Source organism: Phoxinus phoxinus (genome assembly GCF_949152265.1).
Source record: "Phoxinus phoxinus genome assembly, chromosome: 18".
NCBI classification, from domain to species: domain Eukaryota; kingdom Metazoa; phylum Chordata; class Actinopteri; order Cypriniformes; family Leuciscidae; genus Phoxinus; species Phoxinus phoxinus.
Genome location: NC_136893.1, coordinates 5,856,938 through 5,883,263, shown reverse-complemented (window position 1 = coordinate 5,883,263; position 26,326 = coordinate 5,856,938). Strand labels below are relative to the sequence as shown.

At 37.3% G+C, this 26,326-nt stretch overlaps 1 protein-coding gene across 2 annotated transcripts in view; it reads right to left on the bottom strand.

Moving 5' to 3' along the window:
* tshz2 (teashirt zinc finger homeobox 2) overlaps nt 1–26,326 on the bottom strand; it is a 143,458-nt gene that overhangs the window by 100,635 nt on the left and 16,497 nt on the right. For both annotated transcript variants that reach the window (XM_079588908.1, XM_079588909.1), the window contains 3 exons: nt 20,129–20,195; nt 19,956–19,997; nt 19,211–19,267 (listed from right to left, as the gene is read on the bottom strand). The gene's annotated coding sequence lies outside the window, so the exon portion shown is untranslated. The remainder of the gene's footprint in view (nt 1–19,210; nt 19,268–19,955; nt 19,998–20,128; nt 20,196–26,326) is intronic.

The window sequence follows — 26,326 nt, the reverse complement described above, 5'->3', positions numbered from 1 at the left end:
AAGAACAAACAAACGGTAGAACAACAGAAAGAACAAACAGACGATAGATAGAACGACAGAAAGAACAAACAAACGGTAGAATGACAGAAAGAACAAACAGACGATAGATAGAACGGCAGAAAGAACAAACAAACGATAGAACGACACAAAGAACAAACAAACGGTAGAATGACAGAAAGAACAAACAGACGATAGATAGAACGGCAGAAAGAACAAACAAACGATAGAACGACACAAAGAACAAACAAACGATAGAACGACAGAAAGAACAAACAAACGGTAGAACGACAGAAAGAACAAACAAACGATAGAACGACAGAAAGAACAAACAAACGATAGAACGACAGAAAGAACAAACAAACGGTAGAAAGACAGAAAGAACAAACAAACGATAGAACGACAGAAAGAACAAACAAACAAACAAACAAACAAACAAACGGTAGAACGACAGAAAGAACAAACGATAGAACGACAGAAAGAACAAACAAACGGTAGAACGACAGAAAGAACAAACAAACGATAGAACGACAGAAAGAACAAACAAACGGTAGAACGACAGAAAGAACAAACAAACGATAGAACGACAGAAAGAACAAACAAACGGTAGAACGACAGAAAGAACAAACAAACGGTAGAACGACAGAAAGAACAAACAAACGATAGATAGAACGATAGAAAGAACACAAGCAAATGATAGAACACATTCGATAGATAGAATAAACGATAGAAGCGATAGAAAGAATGATAGATAAAACAGACATAACGATAGATAGAAAGATAGATAAAAGAGACATAACAATAGATAGAAAGAACGATAGAACTAACGATAGAACTAACGATAGAACTAACGATAGATAGATAGATAGATAGATAGATAGATAGATAGATAGATAGATAGATAGATAGATAGATAGATAGATAGATAGATAGATAGATAGATAGATAATCACAAAAGTAGGATCGTCTTCCTTCCTTCCGGTCCCGTCTTTCACCCCTGACCCTGAGCATCACTCTCTCAGTCCTTCCTCAAGCAGCTCCTCCACTCCTCCACTCCTCCTCCTCCTCCCCCCATCCCTGCACTCACTGGACTCAAGAGGCTCACTCACCAATGACAGCCTCCGTCAGATCATACCCTGCAATCAAATCCAGTTTTATTAGATCTGTCTTGCCGGGCCGGCGCTCCACAGCAAAAACATGTTTTGTTCTCTTTAACCTATTCCACCGGGGACGCAAACCAACAGTGACACTGTCATTTGCGAGCGATGCAGTAAGACTCCCTTGTGGTCCAAATGTCAGATTATACTGTGCAGTACTAGTTATCCACCCTAAATATAGCTCTTCGGGTATCAAGGGCTGTCGCAAGAAATTCACCGTTTCAAATACTTGCCCTTTAGTGGAGCCTGTGACACTGTCACAAACCTTAAGAAGTTGTAGAGATGAGTCTAATTGTAAATTTATAAGTGTCTCCATAAACTGAGGCGAACCTCAAGCCCTCACCTGGTCACTATGCTTTTATTGTCTTCTCAGTCAACATGAAATCTTAAAGGGATAGATCAACCTAAAATGAAAATTAAGTCATCATTTACTCACCCTGGGGTTATTGACGTGACTTTTGGGTAATTTTTTAAAAGCTTGATGCTGGTCGCTATTCACTGCTATTTTTTTTTTTTTTTTACAATTCTCCTTTTGTGATCCGAAAAAGAAAGAAGGGCATACGGCATTAGAACAACAGCAGGGTGAGTAAACAATGACTTAATTTTCATTTTAGGGTGAACTATCCCTTTAATAAAATGTCCTTGTGCACAATATACAGTACCAAAGCCCATCACTGTGACATATTGAAGCTTCAGCTTTAACTTCTGCCTGGATCACATAGCTCTAGTCTTTTAACTCTCTATTGTTCATCTTTGTGTCAATTTGCTGTAAGCCAAAAGACATTATGGTGAAACAGGAACTGATCATCACGCCAGAGAGTGAGAGAGGGGAGGTGGGGGGGGGAGAGAGAGAGAGAGAGAGAGAGAGAGAGAGAGAGAGAGAGAGAGAGAGAGAGAGAGAGAGAGAGAGAGAGAGAGAGAGAGAGAGAGAGAGAGAGAGAGAGTTCAGTGTAGGACAGGAGAGATCGAGACCGAGACACACTTCCTCCTTCACTGTCACAAATACAGTTCAGTCAGAGATCTCTACTTCAACAAACTCACTCACACAATTCAGAACTTTACAGCCATGACTGAAGCAGAACAAATAAAGATCATATTAGGAGAGGGACACACCGCAGCACTGGCTGCCAGATACGTGTGTGTGTGCCACAGCCTGAGAGACAGCAGGTAAATGTGTGTGTGTGTGTGTGTGTGTGTATGTCTGACCTCAGTGACCGTTTCCCTACTGTCCACCACAGTGACCCTCAGTAATGTCTGTGTGTGTGTGCATATGTTAAAACACTGTGGTATGAAATGTTCACACTGTGTAATTGGTCACACTGTTCATTTGTACAATTAATTTAATTTGTACATTTAAATTTAAGTTATGTTATAATATGTTATTATTTTGATGTGTTTATAATTATTATATGTATTCCAAGCTTTGGCAATATTGTATTGTGTACAGTCATGCCAATAAAGCAATTTTGAATTGAATTGAATTGAATTGAATTGAGAGAGAGAGAGAGAGAGAGAGAGAGAGAGAGAGAGAGAGAGAGAGAGAGAGAGAGAGAGAGAGAGAGAGAGAGAGAGAGAGAGAGAGAGAGAGAGCACACAATGTTGTCTAAGAGAGTCAAATGGCTCCGGTGTGTAACGCTGATGGTATATCTGCTCTCATGGCTCATTTGTTTCAGGTCACATCAAGAGGAGACGGCTTCAGTCACAACAACGACACGTGTGAAAGGCCATCTGCTGCTCCAGATAAAGATAAGTGTTGTGCAGGTAGGCCGTGACAATTCTGATAATGGTGAAGGTTGCATTGTCCATCACTGAAAGACAATCTACTCTCACATGTGCACAGTAAGCTCGGAGTGTTAGTTTAAAGAAGAGGAAGCATGGGAAGTTGTCAGCAAGCAATATGAAAAGCATTGGAGCTATGGCTAAGTGTTGGCTTTGAAGCTCATGTGAGTGACAAGGTCATGGGATCGATTCCCAAGAACTGGTAAAAATGTAAATGTGTATCTTGGATGCAATGTAAGTCGCATTGGATAAAAGCATCTGATAAATGTAAAATGTACGTTTGAGTTGAAATCTTACTAGCATTACTTGCTTATCACATTTGCTCAATAATTGTCTGTCTGCTATCTTCTATTTACAGAAAGAAAAATCCAAATATAAATATCCAGAAAGCTATGCAATAAAAAAAATAAAACAGCGAAAGCCTGTTTTGACTGAAGAATACAGCGTAAACACTTCAATGCACTATACAAGAGGATATCAAATAATGCCAAACAAGTTTCAAAGCTCTTGCATGTCTAGCAATTTGTCATAACTGTATCTCAGCTTTGAAAATTCAGATCTATTCTCAGCATTCCCCTTGCTCAGAAACAGACGGTACTCTGTAAAGTAGGAAAATGCAACGTCAGAGATTTCCATATGAACATTTCTCATCAAAATCGTCCTAGATCAAATTACCTGAGCTACAGATACTTGGATGTAAACGCTAGGCGGAAATGTTCATCCATGGAGCGAAACAGACAAATGAAATCCGACTCAAAACATGATGCCAACGGGTCATCGGTGCTCTACCAATCCCATGCTACTGCAGATCAGTTGCAAGTGAAAGACAACCGCTGAGCAATACAATTATCTGCTTTGACCTTTCTTTTGAAAAGAAGGCAGAGAGGTTTGTGATATCTGTATGCATAAAAACTATTAAACAGGTGAAACAAAACAATCCGGAATTGCAAGCAGGATTGTAAAAGGCAGCAATCGACATACGGATCCAGAGGAGGAGTCATAATCTCAGGATGACAGGAAGTGAAATCACAAAGAAAAAGTTACCACACTATTTCAGCATGTGTCTTCAGAGGAGTTTAATACTCAGCTCACAAAAGTTGTCTGAAGTTGTTTAAAAGGGGGCCGATTATGCCCCTTTCAATATGTAAAATAAGTCTCTGATGTCTTCAGAGTGTGTATGGGAACTTTTAGCTCAAAATACCCCACAGATAATTTTTTATAGTTAAAATTGACGCTTTTTGAGGGTGAGCAAAAATGCGCCGTTTTTTTTGTGTGTGTGTGTGTCCCTTTAAATGTAAATAAGGTGCTCCAGGCCCCCTTTCAAGAAGAGGGCGGAGCTTAAAGAGTGTGCGCTCCAGTAACAACAAAACAAATTGAGAAAAAAAAATTGAAAGCAAAAAAATCTGCCTTATATTAAAGATGTCTTATTTATTCTGTTTTATGGATTTTAAGATGTTTTTACTGGAATACAAGTCAAAAACTGCCCTTGCCTATGCCAAAACTTGCTGCCATGCCAGAGGATTGTATTTGGCTGCTGGAGAGTTGCTATGCAGTTGCAAAGGTGTTCTGAGGCTACGTTTACACGTGGACGGCTATTTTCATAAACGGACATTTCACCCCGTTTTCAAAAATAACATCGTGCACACCTGTCAGTTTTCAGAAAAGTGTTAGTTTACATGCCGTGTACACAGCCGTGTATATGCCGTCAAGAGCATGCCAAACCTGTAGGTGGCAGTGTAACGAGAAGCTCAAGCTCAATCAGAATCCCGAAAATAGTCACATACTGTGACGTCGGCTGCCTAAAACTGTTTTTTCTCAGTTTACATGCAAACAAAGTTTTCCAAAATCTCCACTCTGGCCGAAGTTTTTACTTTTTAGAAATAATTGTTTTCAGAGGCGAATTCTCCGTTTGCGTGTAAACGATGGGCACAAACGAAGGGAAATGTCTCCGCTTTTCAAAATAACCATGTACGTGTAAACGGGGCCTGAGTGGTTGCTAGGGTGTTGCTAGGTGGTTGCTTACTTGCACAAGCCAAAATAGCTATTCTTAACGCTTTCCCCGTCTGCATTTTTCTTTTTTAAGTTGCCTGCCACTGCCAGTGTTTTTGACCATTTGACAAAAATGTCATGGCCCCCAGAATATTTAGCTGTATGAATATCTAAACATGCAATATATCAAAAGAAAGAACAGACAAGTTAAACAAATTAAAGACAAGTGAAAAAATCTGCTAGTGCAATACAACAAATTACTCAAGATGCAATGTATAAAAAGTCTCAACATCTTGTTTATATGGTTTAAGATGGTTTTACTGGAAAACAAACTGTAATTAAAAACGGTAAATAATTGCATTAAAAACACAGTTTTGAAACACACGTCAGTCATTGTTCGGCACAAACACGCTTCAATACCACCACATAGTCCACGCATTTACTCTCTTAAACCTTACAGATGCAGTAGGATCTAACTTTGCAAACAAAGCTTTCTAAATCACATTCAATCTTCGACATAGCCAGTATCCTTGAGATCAGTCTACAGGTTCTGCACAACATTGAAAAGATCACAGTACTTTTTCCTGACATTCTCACTCAGCCTTGAAATTATGTTTAGTCTCATTCCTCCGAACCATTTGAAGAAGATCTTTTACGATCATTAGTCCTGCCGGTGCGAGACACTTCCTATGTGGTCATGATTATCCTGAGCTCTGGAAGGAGAAAAAGTCCTCGTTTTCATGCATTATCACTAATGTGAAATAATTCAAAGCAGCGTATAAGGTTTTTTCAGACATCCGACCCTATAAATAATCAAGGGCCCATTCAAACCCTCCGAGTAATTACTCGTGTGTGGTGACAGCTGAAGGCAGGAGGAAAATGACAGGTCTCCAACAGGGAGATGTAGTGTAAATTTTATGAGTGACAAAGAAGATTAGCACAACGACTGGCTACATGCTACCCTGACCTCTGTGTGGGCGTGCGGAGAACGAGGTGAACAGCGAACGGGCGGCTTCATCGCTACATCTGTACGTATTTGTGTCCATGATTTACTTCTCATGACGTTTGATTTTGAAATTTTAATCTGCTCGAGATGCATTACGACGCCTTGTAAATATTCAGCAGAGCTCTTTAAAGCTAACACTTTGCAATAAGGTCTCGTTAGTTAACGCTTAATGCTTTAACTAACATTAACAAACTATGAACGATGCATTTGTTAAGAGTATTTATTCATCTTTGTAAACATTAGTTGATAAAAAACATAACTTTTGATTTTAATAATGTATTAGTTATGTTGAAATTAGTGTTAACTATGATTAATGAATAGTTTAGAAGTATTTTTCATTGTTAGTTCATGTTAACTAACTAATGGAACTTTATTGTAAAGTGATCTGGTAATATTACTACTTCCTAAGATTTAATAAATGCGGTAGAACTACAGTATTTTTCATTGTTAGTTCATGTTAAAGGGATAGTTTACCCAAAAATTTAAACGGAGTGTCTATGTACACTAAGAGCAAATAGCCGCCTTGTTGGCAGAGGCTATTTACACTAACTCCGTCCACTGACGTCTGGTTGGTCCAGACAAAAGTACAAAACGCCTGTGATCTGTGCAGGTGCAGTGGTGTAGGGGGGGTAAGGCACGTTGCAGACACTTTTGACGCGATCGACCCGAGTTCAAATCTGCCATTTGTTGAACTGGTTCTTCTCCCTTTTCCCATTGCATATCAGATTGGAAAGGCTTTTACTTTTTGATAAATATGAAGAAAATATGTGAAAAGTGGTATTAAATTGCCTAACGCTTATTTAATAATAAAGTGTTCATAGGGTAGAGTCAGGGTTAGGGTTAGGTGTAGGGACAGCTTTATTCTTCCAATAAGGGGGCATTAAAATACTGAGGTGCAAAAAGTAACTAGGCTACTATTTACACTTTACAAAGAAAAGGCTGCTCTTTTACATATAGTAAATATAATCTATGGCTATTTTTACTTGGTGTAAATAGCATCTAACCGCTGCCAAATGAAAATGGTGTCGTTAATTATTCATGTTGTTCCAAACCCGTAAGTCTTTCATTCATCTTCGGTACACAAATGAAGATCTGAAAATCTGAGAGCTTTCCGTCCCTCCATTGACAGCTACACAACTGACACTTTTCCGCCTCAAAAAGTTCATGAAGAGATCGAAAAACTAATCCAACTGAGCGCTGTCAGCTTCCACAAGAACCAATGAGGTTCATTCTTGTGTTACGCAGCACGTTTGAGCTTCAGCAAGAACCAATGAGGTTCATTCTCATGTTACGCAGCACGTTTGAGCTTCAGCAAGAACCAATGAGGTTCATTCTCATGTTACGCAGCACGTTTGAGCTTCTGCAAGAACCAATGAGGTTCATTCTCATGTTACGCAGCACGTTTGAGCTTCTGCAAGAACCAATGAGGTTCATTCTCATGTTACGCAGCACGTTTGAGCTTCAGGAAGAGGTTTGTTCTCGCATGTCAAGCTGCTTTGGTTGAGCTTCTGTTTATGTTCGCTGATCAATGTTTATATGTGAATAAAAGCCTAAATTAAATATTTTCGTCATATAAAGCGATTGAGTCTCTTCAGAAAATTTTGACTAAACCCGGTCAATTCATATGGATTAGTTTTACGATCTCTTTATGAAAGTTTTAAAGCGTCACAGTGGTAGTTGCGTAGCTGTCAATGGAGGGACATAAATAGCTCAATATTTCCTCAAAAAGATCTTCACTTGTGTTCTGAAGATGAACGAAAGTCTTACGGGTTCAGAACAACATGAGGGTAAGAAATTAAAGAATTTTCATTCTTGGGTGTACTATCCCTTTAACTAATTGAATTAGCTAAATTACCTAAATTTGATTAACCGAAAAGCTTGTTGTAAAGTGTTACTGACAGAATGTACTGAATAATTTCAATGATAATCTAGTTGATTTCAATGATGATCTATGATTACATCGCATTATGAATCCGACGCCTGCAAATGAGAAACACAAGATTTTCGCACCGAACACAAGACGTGAGAAAAGACAACACGGGTTTAATGTGTAAGTGACACTGACAAAGTCATCGCAAAACATCCTTACTGGAGCGTGATAGCCATTTTGCTCCGACATCCACCCTTTTCAAAGAGCTATTCAATGAGGCCTCCATCTGCAGCGTTCCCGCCCAGCCTTCCGAGTGATGTGCCATTGATACTCCTTTGTGCTGCCTTTCCAAAGAAAGCTTTTGTTCGCTCTGTAATTACAGGGGTACTTCTCAACTGTACTTGCATTTTTTTTTTGCTACTAAAGCACACACACTCCGAAGCTGTAGGCGAACGACGGTCAGAGGGCTATGGCTGGGTTTCACGGGGTTGATGATGGCAACATCGAGCGCATCGGTACAATCCCCAGCGAGTCTTCCTTTCCAGACACGTTTTGGGAACGACGATCTTGCGGCACATCCCGCTGTTCCAACAGGCTTTTCGTCTGTTTTTGTCTCGACTTGTCAAGTGTCTGACATTCTGATTTAATCAACATCCGTGGCTGCCAGTTGAATTAGATCACTATCAAAAATGTGCCCGATACGCCGTGTCCCTCACTTGTCAGAGACCAACTCATCTGCTCATTTATTTATCACACTCATCCTCCCATGGAGACACCTTGTAGTCCCTCGCAGAAACATGAGAGCTATCTGTCCATTACCGCTTGATTTGGATCTGCAGGCATAAGACATGAAGAGGAAAAAGTCATGGCACCCGGAGAAAATAAAACTAGAGATTCCTACAAAAGAGTCATGCTTCGCTTTAAAAAAAGAAGCTAAGACTATAATTTCACCAGAGAAGTGGAGCGCTTGACACAAAGAGGTTTAGTATTTGGACAAAAAGTCCACACTATTACAGATGAAACTATAATTCTGAGAGTGTTTTATAAAAAAGTCAAATACTACTTAGTTGGTATTATTCTATTATGCGAGAATAACAAAGTTTATTAACTAATATTATGTCAATGACTGAATGGAAATGATCCCACTCTTTGAAAAAAAAAAAATAATAATAATTCTGATCAGTTGGTATTGTTTTATTATGCTAGAATAAAATAATTGATCTACTTGTATTGTGCCAATGACTGAATGGTTGTAAATTGTCCGACGTATTGAAAATAAAATAAAAATAAAATAAGATAAAATAAAATAATAAAAAGTCAAAGGGAAAGTAAAGTAACGTAAAAAACAAAACAATAAAACTGATGAGTTGCAAACATTCTAATAAGCAAGAAGAAAATTGCAAGCGACAAGAAGCTAGAACGTATTCAAGAGAGCAGAGTTATAAATAGATTTGTACTAAAATGATCACTATTTGCCATTTTAGAAAATGTATACTATACGACTTATAAAATCATAAAATAATATTTTCAAACCCCATATGCTCTTATGTGAATATATATGACAATAAGGCCTCAGCTAATTCAAAACCATGCCTACTGCTTGCAAGCTGAATGCGAGTGGTGCTCTGTGAAAAGCTAAAGAAAGATGAAATCTTGCACACGAGAGATATGGACATTTTGAAAGGGATTGGAAAGATGCTATTCATTTCAAAAGTGTTTTTTCATTGCCAGAGGCAAATCAACTAAATGGATGTCAGTCATTCCATTCGGCACGGCGCGCAGAACGCTTTTTACCAAACCCCGCGATTGTGTTTCTCCTCTTCATTCATCTGCAGTTGGCAATATGAGAAAATATGGTGCATGCACATGCAACCCTCGGATGTACGCAATTTATATAAGCACAAGGGGTTTCATATTAAACTGATTGGTCTGTTCTGGAAATGGGGTGAATCGTTCTAGAAGCAATGGGGCAAATCTATCCTGTGGGTTTGTATGCTCCAATAGACCACTTTGAGAATTAAATGTCACATTTTTAATGCTTCCATTACAACATTGAAATATTTAGCCAGCATACTTAATGTCGCTCATGTAGAGCATCTAAGCACCGTGTGAAGACACTTCCAGTGCATTTGTTGGGCCACCTGGGATGAAACGGCTTCTTTCTATTGCTATCTATTTAATAATATGGTTTATGACGAGTAAAATATAGAGAGAACCTCATTGTCTCAAGTCACCTTTCTTCAAATGTCTTTCTGCCAATAGTTTTTAATTTGGTTTTGCTTCAGTACGCAGATTTTTGACAATGAGACCACAAGCGTTGACCCAACAGAGTAAGAAAATAGTTTATCATACACAAAAAAAAAAACAATTCACAATAGAAGTCATTTTCAACCACAGTAATGAATGTCATCACGTTACAGTAACTCTGCCTGAAATTATCAACTGAAATTAAAGCTATACCCTATATTTCTCAACATTGTCACTTAAATGACTGCTAATCAAATTTGGAAAATGTTAAACTCACACTAGACTCTTTGGCAACTGGATATTTTGAATTAAAGGGTTAATTCACCCACAAATTAAAATTACTCACCCTCATGTCTCTTCAGAAAATTTGGACTAAACCGCTCAATTCATAAGGATTAGTTTTACAAGCTCTTTATGAACTTTTTGAAGCGTCAAAGTGGTAGTTGCGGAGTCAACGGAGGGACAGAAAGCTCTCAGATTTCATATAACTTTATTATATCTTCAGAAGATGAACGAAAGTCTTACGGGTTTGGAACGACATGAGGGCGAGTAATTAATGACATAATTAATATTTTTGGGTGAACTATCCCTTTAAGACAACCGAATCATCATTGATGCTTTCTGAGAACTGTTTACTTTCACTAACAAACTGCTATATTGATACAGGAAATACATATGGCAAAATGTACAGTCAGTCAATACTGAAAAATAAACCCAATATCTAATTAAACTGTGGCACTGACATGTACAATACAGCTAAATCTAAAACCGGAGGATGACTTGTATCATTGTTATATTATCATCACCACCCAGCTCTGAAACGTGCTCTACAGTAAAGCACTTGGTTCACACTAAGGACGATAACGATAATGATAGGCCTATCTTATAAAAAATCGTTCTGAATATAAAACAAATGCAGAGTCCACATCACAACTACGATAACGATAATGGAACAAAGAAACAATATCGTTGGAAATCAGAAGCTGGAGCAGATCACTGATTTAAATACAACGTATATCTATATATATAAATCAGTGTGATTTTCTATAAAGCTGCTTTGAGACAAGGTATCACGGAAAGCGCTGTACAAATAAATGCGTCTAAAAGATTCCTAAAATAATCAAACATTGAAGTTTACTGATATTAAGATGGAAAAAGAATGTTTACAATTACAGAAATTTGTCAAAATAATGTCCAGAAGAAAAGGGAAACAAAAAGGTAAAAATAAAAGGTTGAAAAGCATCCGTGAAAGCTCACAGCGCATGAATTATGTGGAGGACGTGTGTGGTGGTGGATGTTGAGAAGGACTTAGATTGAGATGTCCACTTCCAGCTCACTGGTTTGATATTTCCATCACGGACAGCGAAGGAGACCCTGACAGTCGGCTGTTGGAAGCCAGCTGTTTTCATGCTTTGAGGATTCTGGAATGTGCAGCCAAGTTGAAGGATTGTTAGGAGATTATTAAGCAAAGTGACATGCAGAAAACGTGAATCCAGTGATGGAACGGTTGAAGAGTTTCGCATGCAGCAGATCTTTGGCACCCAGTCAGCCATGAGCGTTTCAGCATCAATGCTGCTGTAACATCGCATCCGAGTTAATCAAGTAACATTAACTAAATCCAAAGAGAATATGAAAGTTGCAGTTTGAAACCGTTGAAACGTACACAGTCCTGCCTCACAGACATCCAGCCATAATCTTTTTCAGTAGGAAAACTGTTTGGCACCTGGTAAGCTACTACTTAGGCCGTGTTTAAATCTGTTATTAAGATGTGTTTTGGTCAAACGGATTGGAAGACACAAAATACAGGTGTAAACCGGGTCTAAAATGTTTTGAGGTTGTCCACTTTCAATCACTTCCAGAGGTAGTCGAAAACGCATTTGACCGGATTGCTTTCGTAGTGTAAACGCTCATGTGTTCGAACAGCCACAAAAGACTGTCTACTCTCCACCTACTGACCTAATGTGTAAACATTGTGTGAAGCGTGCTAGCCAGACGGGATTTAAACTTTGTCGGCTGGAGACTCAAGTTTGGTTTGAAGACTAAATATATCCAAAAGGGGTACAAGATTCCCGGGCCCTATGCATAGGCAGTACTGATGGGCCCCCAATTTTAGATATTATAGCCTATTAGTTTCAAATCAGGCTATTATAATGGTGTGTTGTATGCAAACAGCATTGTTAGTGTACAGTTTATGTATTTAGCCTTTGCCTCAGATTACATGTATAACCAAATTAGCATCTGAAAGTGTATGTTCTGCTCTTTCAATGGGTTGTCTCAGCACTAACCATCGCGGAGATATTCAAGCAGTTTAGCACTATAGATTTCCTGTTCTAGTTTGAGCTCACCTTTCTTTGAAAAGAAGTCAGTTGTTTCCCCTCATTTTGTTCTCTTTCTTTTCTTTTTTGGTGGCCTGATTTGGCTTTCTTTGAGAAAGACATTTCTACAGCAGAAATTTGCGATCCACCAGACGCTCAACTGACTAACATAAACAAAATGTGTGCAGATGGACTAAACCATTTGGCGCATTAGCAAGGGGTGGGACCGTGAGACCTTAGATAGTCTTTACTTTTTTGTATACAACATGTAGTCAGTCAACCAAGTTATTCAGCCAATACACTAACTTTACTTTTCATCTGTCATTCATTAGGAAATTTAATTAGGAAATTAAAATATCCAGGTAAAATTAAATATATTCCAGACTTTTCAAGGGACCTCTCTCCCCTTGGGACCCTGGTAATCAGTACTGGTTTTACCCCCAGTCCAACGATTTCTAACACACACACTCACAGCGTTCGGCGGCTGTCGGAGCAGAAACTAAAGCTGATGCTCTCTGTATGTTTTCTGTCATGTACGATCGTGTTTATATGTAAACTGTGTGAGCTTATTTTGTCCATTTGATCGAAAGATCTGAAAAAAAACATAAATTTACCCGGCCATAGACCTTTCCTCGAAGACATCAGGACAGAAGTGGTTTAAAGTGGACAAAAGAGATGGATTAAAACAACAGGTGTAAACTGGTGTTAACTTCAGACTGAACGGCCACATGCTAAATGCTTCTATGTGTAATTTCTCATTAAAGAAACATGCATAAATCACTCACCACAAGCAATATTTCAAATATTATCAGATAGACAGTAATCAGAAATACAAATATTTTAGAGTATATTGCAAAGAAATTAATGAATGACAGCGTATGCAAAATAACACAAGTGTAGGGTGATTATTGCCACGGTCAAAGCTTTGTCCAGAAAACACGATAAAAGTGTTTTGTTTGAATGAGGAAATCTAAAGGTCAGTATTAAAGCCCGTTCACACCAAGGACGATAACTATAAAGATAAAGATAGTATAGTTGTAAAAATCATTCTAAATATAAAAGAATAGCAGAGTTCACACGGCAAAGGAAACGATATTGTTGGAATCATACCATTTTTTTCCAGCTGTCGAACGATAAAAACATTGACAGCCAATCAGAATCCATCCTGCTTTTAAGTTTGCGAGCATTTAAAGCGACAGACGACAAAACTGCAGAGTCTGCTGGTGTGGATGCTAATATAGTTATCGTTGTATGAACAGACCTTTAGAGCTCTGTCTCCTCTTGAATAATCATATCATTATTCTAATCAGGTGTATCACAATCTCATCAGTATTTTGTCATGTATGATATTAAAAGTCCATTAAAATCTTTTATTTATTCAGATAATTACAGGATAGGATCTGCCAAATTCAAAGTTGTGTAACGAAATGTATTGATGATATTGGGCTATAACATTTTTGTTTTTGTTTATTATAATTTTTATTTAATTTATTATCATTACTTTTTAATCCAGACAAGGTTCCAAAAGTAAACTGCTAATGTGTTTCAGGAAACCACTTTGATTTGTTCTGTTTGATTACAAGTATTTGTATGTTTACTTCTCATTTAACACATCTTCTTCCTAGTAATTAGCATTATTTAAAAACACACTAAAATAATTTTACAGTGATGTGATAATTGAGCGCATATGATTGACATGAAGTGAACAGGTTGTTAGTGACCGTGATGCGAGTGGCTGGGAAAGAGAATGTCAACAGGAATATGTGTAAAACAAAACAAATCAGTCGTGTTGAGATTTGAATACGGTGTACTTCAAATCTGTGAAACATTTTATTACAAAAAAAAAAAAACGATGCGCTGAACCTTAGTGTCGTTACTATGACAACCAACAATGTGGTGACCGCAGGATGCGGTCATGTACACGACAGTTAAAAAGTTTTGGTGTTAGTAAGATTTTTCTTTAATACTTTCAATACTTTTAACTAATACTTTTATATAACAAGGATGCATTAAATTGATCATAAGTGACAGTAAAGACATTTAGCCTGTAATGCTCTAATAGATTTCGATTTCAAATAAATGTTCTTTTTAACGTTCTATTCATCAAAGAATCTTGAAAATATATCCACAAAAATATGCAGCAGCAGAACTGTTTCCAACATTGATAATAATAATAATACTATACGTTCCTTGAGCAGCAAATCTGAATATTAGAATGATCTCTGAAGGATCATGTGACACTGAAGACTGGAGTAATGATGCTGAAAATTCAGCTTTGATCACAGGAATACATTACATTTTAAAATATATTCACATAGAACACAGTTATTTTAAATTATAATAATATTTTGCAATATTATTGTTTTACTGTATTTTTTGATGAAATAAATACAACCTTGGTGAGCAAAAGAGACTTAACCCTTATGTGCTGTTGGGGCTGTTTTCAGCCACTATGGGGTATTTTTGAGTCTTATTTTGGCCATAACTTTTTCCGTGTTTCAGCAAATGGAATGATTTTTGGTGACAAAGCTTATTTTTACACATATTTTAGGAAAATGCTTTGAAAATTTTCAAAAACTTAACAGTACACTCTGGGCAAATTCACTACCCTTTCGTTATGTTCGTGGCTGAAAACAGCCACTACTTTAAACTGCTGTAAAAATTGATCAGATAAATATTTTTTTGCCATTTTTTTTGCATAAATCTATTAATCAACATCAGTCCTGTTCAAAACTACTAAATGTTTTTAAAAAAATCAAGATTTTAACTCTTTAATTGCCAAATTCATAAATTATGACACTGATTTGGGAGGGGAAAAAACACAAAATTACTTATTTTCAATATAAAATGTGATTGTGGACTGGATTTTTTTTAACCTTTTATCACAGTCTTGGACATGTCAAAGATTAGAAACAACATTGGTTTTGATGCATTGTTAGTTTTTGTGCAGCATCAGATTTTAACTTTTTCTCCCTCATTTACTGTTCGTGGCTGTTTTTGCCCCATTGACTTCCATTATAACCACATTTTTTGATTGCAAAGCCATGACACCATATAATCATGCATTTTTGATTGTTGGTGGTTTTCCCTGTTGGGAAGAGGTAAAAATTTAATTTTTTACTGTTGATAACCAGGTGGCACCATTAACCCTTTATATAGGCCTGTGCAAAAAAAAGCTTAATTTCTGGCTTTTACATGGAGTCATATGGAGTATAATAGCATAATAAAGTGTGTGTGTGTGTGTGTGTGTGTGTGTGTGTGTGTGTGTGGGTGTGTGTGTGTGTGTGTGTGAGTGTGTGTGTGTGTGTGTGTGTGTGTGTGTGAGAGAGAGAACTCACCTTGATGCGTCTGAGAAAATCAAAATATGCACCTCAGCTCTCAGAACTACATGGAGTAAACAAAAACAAAGTAAGTGTATTTATGCATCTGCCTTTTGATAATGAGAAATGCAGACTAAACAAAAACTAAGCAAGTGGATTTGAACACTTGCATGCAAGCCTGCTGGTCATTTGATGGTGAGAAGAGCAGGCAACATGAGAAAGGGCTTGACTTGTAGTGAAGTTCTAGAGATGATCATGCAGCCTGACCCCTCCAGCGAGCGGCAGGATGTATTGTCTTCTCCCTCTGACACCACAGACTCAGGAGAGGCAGATCCTGATTTGGATGTGGCACTCTCATCATCCTCTCTAGCTTCCACTGAAGGCGAGGAGGATTCGGAGGATCCTGGGTCTGGGTGGATTGGGAGAAACGGCGAAGTGTGGTTTTCCACCAACGCGGAGACAACTCCCTTTCTTCAGCCTGCCAGAGGCATGACTCCAGGGCCGACGAGATGATTGACCTCATTGTCAGCATGACCAACCTCCAAAACGCAGAGCTCTGCTGATTTCTTGAATCTTGAGAGGGACATGGTGGCTCTAAAAATCGCACGACCACTGCGATCATCCCACAGGCAACGTGTGGACTCCCCTCTGGACCTGTAGACGCCGGCCAAAATCAGTAGCCCCATGTATGCACGGAGATCTGTGGAGTCCACCCCGGTCCAGTTTCTCATTGTGCGGCGCCCGTAAAAAAAAGATTGAACACAGAATCGATGTTATGGACCCTTGCGATGGCATAGCGCGTCAGCCATGAAGTCATGCCTCTGGCAGGCTGAAGAAAGGGAGTTGTCTCCGCGTTGGTGGAAAACCACACTTCGCCGTTTCTCCCAATCCACCCAGACCCAGGATCCTCCGAATCCTCCTCCCCTTCAGTGGAAGCTAGAGAGGATGATGAGAGTGCCACATCCAAATCAGGATCTGCCTCTCCTGAGTCTGTGGTGTCAGAGGGAGAAGACAATACATCCTGCAGCTCGCTGGAGGGGTCAGGCTGCATGATCATCTCTAGAACTTCACTACAAGTCAAGCCCTTTCTCATGTTGCCTGCTCTTCTCACCATCAAATGACCAGCAGGCTTGCATGCAAGTGTTCAAATCCACTTGCTTAGTTTTTGTTTAGTCTGCATTTCTCATTATCAAAAGGCAGATGCATAAATACACTTACTTTGTTTTTGTTTACTCCATGTAGTGCATATTTTGATTTTCTCAGACGCATCAAGGTGAGTTCTCTCTCTCTCACACACACACACACACACACACACACACACACACACACACACACACACACACACACACACACACACACACACACACACACACACACACACACACTTTATTATGCTATTATACTCCATATGACTCCATGTAAAAGCCAGAAACTAAGCTTTTTTTTGCACAGGCCTATATAAAGGGTTAATGGTGCCACCTGGTTATCAACAGTAAAAATTAAAAATTTTACCTCTTCCCAACAGGGAAAACCACCAACAATCAAAAATGCATGATTATATGGTGTCATGGCTTTGCAATCAAAAAATGTGGTTATAATGGAAGTCAATGGGGCAAAAACAGCCACGAACAGTAAATGAGGGAGAAAAAGTTAAAATCTGATGCTGCACAAAAACTAACAATGCATCAAAACCAATGTTGTTTCTAATCTTTGACATGTCTAAGACTGTGATAAAAGGTAAAAAAAAATCCAGTCCACAATCACATTTTATATTGAAAATAAGTAATTTTGTGTTTTTTCCCCTCCCAAATCAGTGTCATAATTTATGAATTTGGCAATTAAAGAGTTAAAATCTTGATTTTTTTTTAAAACATTTAGTAGTTTTGAACAGGACTGATGTTGATTAATAGATTTATGCAAAAAAAATGGCAAAAAAATATTTATCTGATCAATTTTTACAGCAGTTTAAAGTAGTGGCTGTTTTCAGCCACGAACATAACGAAAGGATGGGAATTTGAACAATGCACAAGGGTTAAAATCTTACGACCCCAAACTTTTGAACATTAGTGTACTAACTTGTAAATACCTTTGTTGAAATAAATATATTTTTTATATTGATCCAACAAAATTTTTCTCTTCACTCAAAAACAGACTAAATAAAACTTAATTTCAACATTTACTCTACCAAACAGTCCCATGCAAAGCATGCTGTCAAACTAGAAATTCACTGTCCAGTTTCAGATGTCAACAAAAATGGATTAAGTTAAGTCCCATATTAAAAATGTATGTGAACTGAGTCCATTTGCATAAACAGACACTGAATTAAGACTGCGTCTTAAAAAGTGTCTGAACTAGCAGTTAGTTAGGGCTAATCAGTGTTATATTTTTTCAGATTCAAATTAGATAAAAAGTTCTTAAAAAGTTAAGACCAGTCTTGAAGAAAAAAATAGATGACTACTGTAACTTGTAACACTAGTCTTAGCAGTTTATAACCGGACACAGAATGTAATACAATTAAGTTGTGATTAAAAATGTTTAAGAATTGTTCCTTTAGTTCAATTTAATTAAGCAAAAAAAAAAAAGTATACCACATTAACAAGTCATTTCATCTTTCTAAAAAAAACTAAAAAAAATAATTTCAACATTTTCTCTCCAGGTCCCAAAGCATGCTGGGAATTATAAATCCCCAGCCCATTTCAGTTAATGCAACTAAAATGATGAATGTAGTCCCAAAACAAATGGACTTAATAAACTTAAATTGCATAAATGTAAGTAGATTGAACACAAACAAATTTAGTCGTAACAGAATGTCCTACAATAAATATGCATTAACAAAGTACCAAGTTGATACAACGAGGGTTTGAGGGTTTTATCAATCACTAGATTAGCCAAACCATTATGCCATTATTAAATGAATGTCCAAGCTAGTGTAGTATATTATATCTCACACAACCCCACCCCTGAATGCCACAGAAGCAATATGAAATGTAACCGATCACTTTAAACTGTCAGTCAAACTGCTCATCCTGTTGGCAGTGTTTGGCTAGTGTATGGACCGAAATAACTAGTCCAAGTTCTGGCTATACAAATCTAAATTTCATTAGTAAATTGGGGGAAAATAAATATGGAAGTAGCCAAAACGAATAAACAAATCTGCATCACTTTTACACAACCAACATGATTTATGCATGCATAGCACCTATCTAACAAGTCATTTACATGACGTTTGAATCCTTAGCTTAACTAACTATAAGCTTTAGTGTACAATATTTAAAAAATACAGCCCTGAAAACTATAATAACTGCTACATATAAGAGATGTCGCTTGACCTGCCTTCAAGTGGAACTTAGAAACTTCCGAGTTGGGAATTCATTATTACGACACGCTAAACAATCAAGTTGGAAATAGGACACAGGTTAAACACATCGGACGACCTGTAAAACATAAACAACCTGTGGACATACGATTTCACTCCTGGACATTCTGCTCCACTTCCGGGTCGACCTGCAAAAGCAGCTGATGTGACTTACCTCAGATCCAGCCGTTACACAGAGCGCTTCATACCACTGCTGGCTCAACAGCTCAACCTGGTTAAGGAGACAATGAAAATGTACATATTTACCGCTTAAGAAACATATTTAAAAAATACTGCATGCATCTTATCCCATTTTTTTAAGGCATTTTTAGTTGAAAGATGCCTGTAATTTTTCTGTGATCGGAACACTACAGTGTAAATAATGATTTTGTAGCACTCATGTAAAACATTATGTGTGCCGTGGGTATTGCATGTTTGGTATTTGATGTTTTTGAGTCTCAAAGATTGAAAGCTATGCTTCCTAAGGTCTTGAAAACTTCAACACAGCTCTTTGAAACCAGTAAATATGGCCTTATGCTAAATATGCAAGAAGATCTTGTTGTGGCTGGCCTACAATGGTATAACATAATATGATTATATAATATGCTGTCATCTATAGCTTTGGAGGAATTCCAGACAGCAAAATCTGTGTGACCACTATTTTTATTTTCCTAGATTCTGGTGAAACATTGTTCGGTATCTTTTGAACTGTCTGGTTTTAAAAGCAAATATGTTTGTGTTTAAGGCAGTATTTCTATAAAACGGTATGTTTCTTTCATATCTTTTAAAAATATACCCTCGTTCAAATGCTGCTGTTCTGACATTTCAAACTTATATTTATTTATTTTCAAGCTCATTAAAACTGGATATTTTAGGTGAGTGAGACAAACACAACAAAATATCACAAAGACATTGCTTACAGGTGTTTGTGTTGTTGAGTTCCTCCAAAATGATGTCACTTCCTGTAGGAGGATGCCACAAAAGAAATGGATTTGAATTTAAAGTGATACTACACAGCATTAACAGCATGGGAAGTTATGTTGACAGGCAAATGTATTACAATATGGTTTATATCATATAAATAAAAAAATACCTGGAATATTTCTTAGGTTTTCTTTGTCAGAAGTGCATAGCCCCTGGGCACATGCCAAAAATAGCATCTGAAACCAAAGTAGTAGAACAATCATTTTAAATGATGTTCACTTTAATTGTGATATGAGAAAACTAATATAACATCCATCTTTGAAAATAAATATATATTAAGAAAGAAATTAAAATTGTGGTTAAGTAAATGCAGCAGAGATTTTGTATTTTCTGTAACCAATAAATTAGTTCAAGCTTTAAAAATACTCAAATGTGTACTCAAATCCAGCATGTCAAAAAAGTTCTTAGCATATATGTTTGTTATATTTTTTTAGTACTTTATTATATAGTGAGTCCATGTACTGATTCCAAAGTAGAAGACTTTTTACATTTTATCCTCAAATTTGAGTATGTTTAATATGTAAGTTTATTTTATTTTTGTTTTTTTTGCAATGCAGGTATTCCCAGCATGCACTGGGGCATGACAAAATTACATCAAAGTTTGCATTGTTACTTTTATTGATGTTATTGTCAAGTTTGGTAACTTGTTTAGCTTGTTTCGAATAATTTTCTACTCAAAATGATTAGTCAGTTTGTTGTATTCCTTAAAAAACTATTTCTTTAAAAGCAAATATCTTCCTTTGCTTTGAACTTTGAGCATTGTTACTTTGCAGATGTTGTTTATGTTCAAACAGCAACATTACACACTAACTAAAGTTAAAAAAGTGAAATCATAATCAACCACCCCTTTAATTGAAAAAAAGTAACATTTTTAGAGAAAAGCTGAATGTTTTTCTTAAAACCTTTCAGTTTGTAGAATAACTTCACTAACTAACTTTAGTCAATATTATGTTGAAAAGATTTTACATAATGGTACTTATACATTTGAAATGAACAAAATGCATGCAAAACTAGCAAAATAAATATTAAGTATAACACTATAGTAATTTTTATAGAAATAACTAATTTTTAGATGTTTAAGCTTTAGAGAAAACAGACTAAGGTAACATATAGCTGTCATTGTTAGAATTATAATCAAATACTGTCTTAAAAGATAGTCTTAAATTGTAGCCCTAACAAAACTTTACTGGTGTGTTTACTGTAAACTCTACAAAACTTTATTTGCCAAAACGTCTTATAAAGATAAATGAAGGCCACATAAAAGGTATAAGCCCCGGCTTTTATTATATTCTGAACGTACACATGGCTTTTTAGATGTGATTCAGAGTTGCAATGTAAGCGGTTTCCAACACGCACAGAAAACAACTTTATACCCTTTGAAAGCAATAGGCGAAATGTGGCGACCTTGTGCGCGCGACCTCAGAGAGCGAGAGGATTGCTAAACCACACGCTACAGATGTGCATTGCATCGGATTCTCTTTAATAACTGCTCTCGTCACCTTTTGCACGGAAGAAAGGGAGGGAAAACAATATCTATTTGGAGGAAGCTTGCATTTATCTTTGAACGAGACTTTGCAACCACACCACACATCAAGTCACTTTGAAAAGATGAAGAAGAAAAAAGGGTTTAGGAAGAAATGTAACCTGCAGTGCTGCTCAGTCGTCTAAGAAGCATTAGCTGTATGGTTTGTTTACCCGCGTGTGCACTTATGAATCCCAAGGGTGCCGCAGCCTGTGTCTAACTCACCCTGAGGGCCTGCGAGTATTTTTCACAACAAAATGAAATTTTATGGCATGCGAGATTAGCCGACACTAATGCAAGGTCAAAAATAATAGAATCAATAGGTAGGTCTGACCATGTTAACATTTACAGAAAATTACAGGCTGAAAAGCGCTGTCTAAAGCTGAATGAAACGAGTCTCCGCTGAATTCATATTGATGCCTTTTCATTATTTCTCATAATTTGACTTTTTTTGTGCACTGTGGCGGTCAGCGACCGAGGTTGATCACCCTTTGTGTGGGGTACAAGGGTGTGTGCGTGTGTCGGTGTGTGTGTGCGTGTGAAAGCAAGTGAGAAAAAGCCTGTAATGTGCTTTAGGGTCAATGTAGCGCTGTCAGCTCCCGATGACTACTCACGACCAATCAGAATGTGTCGTCTTATTTGATCAATGACACTAACGCTGTTAAGAAGAATCATGTGACCTTGATCTATGAGCTGTGCTGATGCTTTTCAAACCTGTGGAGCACAAAATAAAACCAACACTGAAGCCTTATAATAGGGAGATTCCCCAATCCCTATATGGCCAGAAGCAAAATATAGAGTTTTCCCTGTTCAATAGAAAATGTAATAGAAAAACAATCAAAAACAAATGCTTAAAATGGGGATACTCCCTAGACAGTAAAGCTTTCTATTTCTTGAAATTGCAATAGTTAACGACAGACAGACAGACAGACAGACAGACAGACAGACAGACAGACAGACAGACAGACAGACAGACAAAAAATGATACAAATTAAAACAAAAAGATCCTGATCTCTGTGGGTTTTAAAGGATTTTTATCCGTAAATTTAATTGAAACAATATGTACTGTGAAAAGCTCTATGCAAATAACTGATGTGATTTAAAATAAATTTGATTATTAAATTACCATTAAAATAAACTCAATCATTCCCTCATTAATAACTTATTCCAAGTGGCCCGAGTCATTATGCCTTTGGTCCCAAATATTAATTCTCTGTATTCTTAAGATCTTTAAGAAACGAAATTGAACATTTCTAATAATCTGTGAGCAGTGATCAGTCACGGCGCCAGCGGAGAAGAGCATGTTTGTGCATTCAGAAGGATTACAGCAAAGAAGAGCCGAAGCCAAACAGCACCAGCATGAACAACCCAGTGTTCCTTGATACTAGTTTTACAGCTCTCGTGTACAATGTCAATATGAGCTCGCGGCTCACGGGTGAGTGTTGCGGGCAAAGCGTCTGCTCAGATCCATTGTCACTCTCCCCCTGAAATGAAAATAACAGTTATGAACGAGCTTCTGTCGACTGCCATTGTTCCATCAAGTGTTTTTATTGCTGTCATTATAGTTTAACATCGCACTGTTAATTCTGTTAATTAAAAAGCTGATTGCTTTTGCCAGTCTGTGATCTCCATTTGGTGAGTCCATATGGTAGAAGATTACTTGTTGTAAATTTCAATGAAGTCGTATCAGAGCTGGGATACAAATAATCAAGCAGTACAAGTCCTGAAATTAAGCCTATAAAACCTCAATTATATATTCCTTTGCATTCATTTTGTATACCTCCATTTCACAGAAAATCTAACTGTTGTGCTAGAATGGCAATTTAGGGAGGACGTGAAGCTTGATGATATTTCGTGTACCCGAGATGCTGAAAATGCACACTCATGTTAATGCTTATAAAAATGGGCAATTTACCATATTTATGTCATATCCAGGTGTGCAGTATAAGTTAACAAGGTAAATACACAAGCCTTGTCAAATGAGAATGTCAAAGAATGTCTAATGGCATTCTGTAATATGCAATAATATAATACAGGACCTTTTGAGATTTGATTGGATTGTAAAAAGTAGCCATTGATATTATTTTAATGCTTCAATTCTTTAGGAAATTGTAAATATGAAGCAATGTGCATGCAAGTTAATGGATGCATTGGACAATATGGTATTTCTTTCCCTCTTTTCACATAAAAAAAGGAAGATTTGGCACTATAGTACAACAAATTGAAAAGCAAAGTGCGTGCATTTGGTGCTGTATCGATAACTATGTTTTACATGCAGACGAATCCGGTAGTGATCAGATAGATGGCTCAGTGCGATGAAAAGCCTTCAACACCTCATCGATCTGACTGAATAGGAAAAAATTAAGCATATAAAAGCCTTCTCAGTTGGATTCAAATATACCTTGCACACGTGAGGAATATATTTACATACATTTTATGTCTTACAAATGAGCGTATGTTTATTTAGTACGTCACGTCTTATGAATTGGTCAGTGGAGGAGGCAATAGTTCTCATAATTATTAATATGCAATACACAAAATGCAGACAAGATTGTAGTCAACATCCACAATTAAAACTTGACCTATAATACTTCGAGGTGAAAAGCACAATTTCTTCACCACTAGCATCCTGTTTTTTTTTATGTCAGTTACAAATAAATACACTGGAAATTATGACAGCTTCTCATTTTAAATTGTGACATTGTGGTGGCGTTCGTGTGCAATTACGTTGCAAATATGATCCTAAGACATGGCAAATACTGTCTCAGTTATGTCACGATAAGAGAGAAAGCCATTACATTTTAATAAAAGATTAAGAAAACCCTTTTTTAAATGTACACTAACTTTTCTGTTCAAAACTAAAAAAAAAACATCATCAATCCTTCTTCCAAAACGTGTTTTTGTCTTACTCGGAGTCACTATGGTAAGACTGTTCTAAGTGTCTATATTTTAGACCCATCGGGATGGTTTTCGCAAGAAATTGTGTTAAGATATAAGATAAGAAAAGATATACTTTATTGTTCCCGAAGGGACATTTGTTTTGGACTGTCCGTTCCGCGGCTTTACAGAGACAACACAAAATACAAAATTACAAAGAATAAACATCTCTCAACACATCCGCTCATATACATTAGATACATACGTATATAGTAGACACATTAACGCCTTTCATTGGCACTTGTAAAATTTACAACAGTTATTAGTTAGAGCTCACATATTGCAAATTCTTAATAGTATACATATTGCACAAATGAGATGTAAAATGTTCATACGTCACTCGCCTGTGCGTGTCTCGTCATATCGGAAAAATACAGAAAAGTTGCTCTGGCTCTTTTGACGCGTGTATGGTGTGGGAGTGGTTGTCACACAGGTTAGTTGTCACAAAATGCGAAAAAGGTTGACATGAGCAGCTAAGTCTCCGGAGAATCACTGTTTTTAAAAAAAATCGCTGAACAGAAGAGACTCTGCTGGGAAAAAGATAACGTGACAGAGCTCGTAATAAAACCAGAATCAACATTGGCTTTGCTTTTCAGAGATGGTGAGAATTGAGGGATTTGAAATGTTGTAAAAGCGATGTGGCGATTGCGTTTGGTAACACTTTATTTTAGTGTCCTTGTTACATATATTACATGTACTTACCATATTAATAACAGTAAATTATGCACAATTACATGCAACTAACCCTCAACCAAATACTAATCCTAGCCTAACCCTATAGTAAGTGCATGTTGTTAATTAATATTACTCCGTACTTAAATATAATATTACACTGTAACAATTTCACATTAAAATAAAGTGTAACCTTGCGTTTTATTACTCAAGTGAGTAAGGTCTATTATTGCTCTCTAACGGAGTTCATTAAAGCATTATAGGGCCATTTCATTACGGTGAAATTAAATTTAAATAAGTTCTCCTGTGCGTATAAATACGAATAATCCACACAATTATTAGGGAATGACACCCATTGTTCTTTTGCAAAATGCATGCAGTTCGGCCAAAAGGAACATAGTGTAACTTTAATGTAAGTTGCATTATTGACAAATTAAAAATTGTATATCTTAAAGTTTTGGTAGATTTTGAAGTCTTACTGATCACATGAAATGGCCAAAGCATCTCAGCAAGACTAACAATACTACTACAAAAAACAAGACCGCCATATGAAATCCACCCGTCAGCAAAACAAGAAGCCTCTTTTGCCACAAAGCATACTCGTAAATCAGAATGACACAAAGGCTGATAGTCTCTGATAGGCTGCTTTTATTGGTGCCCAGTGGCTCTATAGGAGCTTGTCTGACTGCTCTCATATGCTACCTGCATCTCGTAAGAAACCCATAAACTGATGGCACACAAACTTGGAAGGCATCTCTACCCAATGATTTGCAAAGAGAAGTCACCGAGGGATCAGTGATCCTCAATTAATTCTGTCAGGAATGTGTTTTCAGCAGGCCAGATGCAGTGAAGATACCACATGAGGTCCCAAAGCGGGCCGCAGTGAGCGCTAACATTGACGCGGTCGGATAACAAAGAACGGCTGCTATGTGAGATGCAAGGTGACTTATCAGGTACGTTTAGGATGGACAGAAAGAGTGCACGTCCACCTGGAAAACTCGCTGACAGACGGTCTCTTATTTAAAACACATGTATGTGTGTGTGTGTGTGTCAGACTTATGCAAAATTTACCACCTCACACTTCCCATGAGGCTGTCTTTGCGGAAACATTCCTGAGTGGAGAGCGCTGCTGATGGGAACTAGGTCTAACCTGAAAAAAGCTCCACTTCTCATGTC